The 4,752-nt window shown below is 34.3% G+C and overlaps 1 non-coding gene across 1 annotated transcript; it reads left to right on the top strand.

Moving 5' to 3' along the window:
* Positions 1 to 4,296: 4,296 nt before the first annotated feature.
* Positions 4,297 to 4,478, top strand: LOC140512973 (U2 spliceosomal RNA). The gene has a single exon (XR_011970020.1). It is a non-coding gene; the product is annotated as a U2 spliceosomal RNA (small nuclear RNA).
* Positions 4,479 to 4,752: the final 274 nt, after the last annotated feature.

The following is a 4,752-nucleotide window of genomic DNA, read 5'->3' as shown; positions in this document are numbered from 1 at the left end:
AACCCAGTCATGACCCCCATTCCCACAGAAATAGGTATGTTCTTGTAGTCAGTCACAATCATATCATCCATCTAGCCCAAGACAGGACAACAGTATTTAACTATCTGTCTTGACCAGATAGGGCCACAGTAGATAGTCAATTGGAGGGAAACATGGCTAAAATGTTTAACCACCAAACCATAGATGGGATCCCTCTTCTACTACCTAATCCATTAACAATCTCCTCCTGACTTTTTAAAATTAATCATATCCTTATATTCTATGTAAATTTCTATTATGTAATTGCATCTTTACCCTGTACAAATCCATCTTGCTCTCTCTGAGGTTGCTGATTCCTCTTGGAACTTAGCCAGCTTCACGAGAGGTGTCAATCTCAATAAATGCCTATACTTTGATTAGAGGTGGTCCGACTCCAAATGCTTTGAGACTGTTCCACTACAACACAGTTTTTGGTGTCCCTGGGTTTAAGCCTCAACAGTGGGACAGAAAGAAATTACAAGATTTACTTCAAATGCATAATCAATATGTGGAAAAAGCAGGGCTTGAAGTTAGGTTCAGTTGACTATGGAGCTAGTTCTCTTAGCCCTGATTCTCACATTCTATTTGTAGATAAGATCATGAACACTCACACACACACACACACACACACACACACACACACACACACACACACACAATGGATTAGGGTGTGGTCAGAGTTGATTTGAGGCATTTTGTACAGTTACCTCACCTGTGTTCCCAAGATAAGCATTCTCTTAAGAAACGGTTTTTCCCAAACAAGAATTTATTTCCTGTTAAAGCATGCTCAGGAGCCATCAATATTATTAGTGTACCACCAAACGATAAAATTAAGCAGTTTAAGGGTTCTTGCTTTTTGTAAGAAAATTACAGCTATCAGCTCCCACCACCACATACAACTTTCTACTTACATTTTATAATAATACAACCTAGGAAATACATCTTAATAAGACTGTTCTGTACAGTGGTTTCACATCACTGAAGATGAATGACAATTTCACCTTTGCACACATTTGTTTAGCTAAAAAAGGTGCACCTTTAAACACATTCCAAGTGACATAATTACTTTATTATGTGATCCAAAAGCAAATTAGAAGGAAAAAACTCATTTGAAAATTTGCTTATGGCCCTCCTTTATGTAAGACATATTTCTTTTCTTTGATAAATTCCATATAGTTTCATTTGTTTGCTGTCCTGGTAGCACCACTGGGAAAAGTCCAAATGAATCCAGGACATTTTTGTAATCAAAACAACAACAACTGAAAATGAAGCTGATGTCTGTGGTGTAAAAACAACCTACACCTGCATTAATAACTGATCTTCAATTTGTTATATGAAATCTATGCAATTTTATTTATTTGATGTACTTTGCAATAACATACAACAAATTACTTGTGTTGGTTAATAATAAATCTCAGGAATTTCATTATAGCTATATTAAAATCTATTTGACTTGTATTAGAAAGAATAATGAATAACAGATAAGGAATCTCTTTTTATTAAGTATCTTCTCGTCAATTTACAGGTACATTAGATTCTAATATATCCAAACTGCTGGTGGGAAAAATAAAAGAAAGTTTATGTAACTAAAATTTTTTCTCCCTGTGGAATAGTACATGTAATCTGCATACTAATGACATTGAGGGAATTTCAGATTCTGAAAAGCCCTCATTCCTCAAGGGAAGAAGAATTGTGTGTAGTATAGTCTGTGCTTTGTGCTTTTTACTATTTTATTTATTTTGTTTTAGCAAAGGGGTAATCCTTTTATGGCACATTTGCCAACTGTTTTCAATTTCTCAGAGCTTCCCTTCCCATTTGAATTTGTTGTATAAGGTATGCCTCACATGTGCAATGATATTCTAAAGGTATTTCAAGTTCAATGCTTGGTATGGTTATGTCCCAGTACAATGGTTTTCAAGGCAAGAGCTTCTTGGGCTGATTATGCTCTATGCAAATGTTTGCAATATGGAAATGCTTAAACTTTTGTTTGATCTGAAACAAAAAAACAACAAAACTCTAATTTGTTTATGAAACCCTGTCTTCTCACAAACTACTTTATGTTACTAATCTAAGCCTGATGACCTGAACTGGGCAAACTATTGGTCTGATATTTAAAAAAATAATTATGCTTTTAATTGTACAGTATTTTATTTTTCTGAAACAGACAATGTATTTACTGGCTTAAGCAGTTTCTGAATTCTTTCATTCTTCTTCTCTCAGTAATTATTTTCCTCACATAATTTCTCTAGAAGAAGATGATGGTTGGCAACTAAGTCTTTGATTTTTGTCCATTTCCCATTTGTCTAAGTTTTACTCGCCTGGAATAGACTTTGAGACGCAGGTTGCCTCTTTGACGTGATAATATGTTCAGTCATTTTAGTACAGTTAAACTTTAAGCCATTAATGGAGATTTCTCTCATCAATAGGTGCACACACACACACAACTGAACGTATGCATGCACATTCACATTCGCATGCATATATACACATTGTTTCAAAAGTTTTAGGGAGGCTTAAAGAGCTTAAAAGCATGTGTGCATTGCTTTAGGTTAGTGAAATGGCACCACTGAATGCAGGGGCTAAATGATCCTTGAATCAATGGTAGTAAAAATGGTTATTGACCACATGAATTGTGTTAAAGTGTATACAGGTGTATGTGCTCATTCTTACCTATGCATTTGACTACCCATAATCAAGGTTTTAAGCAGGTATATTAGCTCGTACAGGGCACTGCATACAGAAAATGACAGCATTCTCCTTTTCTGACTTTAGAGGCCATTATTTCCATGTATTCATAACCATGGAAAGAAGAGCTCGTTTCCACAATTCTCTGATGTTTTCTAATCCTCCTAGGCATATACTCAAGTGGAATAGTAAATGCTCTCATAGTATTTATCATCATCCTAAAGTCACGGAACATCTAGGATTTATACTTTTGTCTTATGGCCTTTTATGGTGTCTATTTGATAATAAAATATAATTTTGGAAATTCATTAATGGGAACATATGGAAGTGAATTTAATTTTATAACATGCAAACTGGCTTCTTCTTCCAAAATGTATCAACAAAACATTTCTCCCAGTATGTATACAATAGATTTCTTGAATTACTTGGAGACTTGAAGGCAAGTTTTGCCAAAATAAAGGATTTTCCAGTTGGTCCGTACAACCTGATCATAGCAAAGGGTATTGCAATTATATAGTGATTTTAGAACAATTTGGAGTTCTAGTTCAGATGATTTAAGGGAAAAACAAAATACTTTGGTATGGTTTATTTAGACTTATGTTTTAGTTGGTCCCAAATTGCTAAACTAATCCTTTTTGTTTCGTCTGTTTTAAACTAGAATGATATTGTTTTTTAGCACACACACATACACACGCAAAAAGCAATTAGAAATAGTTCTCTGAAGAAAAACAACGTCTACTTCCTTTCAGTAAGTTTTTTTTTTTTTGGAGGTGGGAGGGATGTTGCTTATTTAGTTCCAATTAAGTAGTTCCATTGTATTTTTTTCAATGTTCAACTTCATTCTTTAGTATTTTCTAACCAGTCAGTCTGAAATTTCTGAAATGAAGATAACTTGATATAAGAAAAAAGTTCCCACAAAGAATAAAAATGAACAAAGGTTAGCTGGGTCTTTTGTTTTATTTGGACAGTGACTCAACAAGATGATATGAACTTGAGTTTGGGAAGATATGGGTTCAGTTCATGATACTAGCAGGTACTATAACACCCTGTGTGAATCATTTTACTTTTCTCGGACTCAGCCAATTTATTAAAGCTTTCAGAAGCCAAATATTTTGCAGACAAGAAAATCAAGGTCAGAGAACGTTAAATGACTGGGTTCAGGCTCACATAGCAATAATCTAATGTTGAATGTATATCCATTCAGGTGCTTTTACACCAGAACTAATTCTCTTTCCACCATTTACTGTCTCCAAAGCTACTACGTCTTTGATTGTGGTTTCTACCTGCAGTGTTGAAAGCAGTTATCTGGGAATTAAGTTGGATGTATCATTTGCCTACCAATTCAATCAATGTTGAAAGCTGATCCACAAGCTTACTGGCCATCAGACACTTCTTTCCTGGAAACAGAAAACCTTAATTCTTTAAGCTTCATAATTTTCATTTCTGCATTGAGCTTTTAAGAAATGATTTTGACATTTTCCCTTCATCCATAACAAGGTTCCATCAGAAGGTCACCACTTAGGTAACAGCAAATGCTATTTTCAGAGTTATTGATAAAAAGTCTTTAAGATATCCTTAAAAAGAGAATAAAAGATGACTCTTTTGCCTTTCAGCTAAGATCAAGCAGAGTATTTATTCTTATCACTTTAATGTCTGATAGGTCCTTTATCTGAAGACTGTATATTAAATAGATTTTTTGGAATAGAGACATGGAATAGGAACTTACTTTGTCCACTCCAGATTGATGTGGTACTACAGCACTTCTGGGAACAGTGCATTTTCCCCTGGGGAATAAAAACACAAAACAAAACATGGTGAAAATTTAGCTTTCAGTTTCTTCCCCAATTCCCCAACAAAATACATACATATACATCATCTAACTTCAAAGAAAATCTTAGTTGTCTTGTCATTCAAAGACGCTCTATTTAAGGGATTCTTTTCATCTGAACAAAGAACAAAGAAATCACTTGACTTGTGTTTTTTTCTCCTAATGGATGAAAATATTTCATTTCACCCAAAAGTAAGAGTAGGAGAAGATGTAGTATTCCT

This window comes from Notamacropus eugenii, chromosome 6 (genome assembly GCF_028372415.1).
Source record: "Notamacropus eugenii isolate mMacEug1 chromosome 6, mMacEug1.pri_v2, whole genome shotgun sequence".
Lineage (NCBI taxonomy): Eukaryota > Metazoa > Chordata > Mammalia > Diprotodontia > Macropodidae > Notamacropus > Notamacropus eugenii.
Note: the sequence above shows the minus strand (reverse complement) of the source record. Positions and strands in the feature narration are given on the sequence as shown.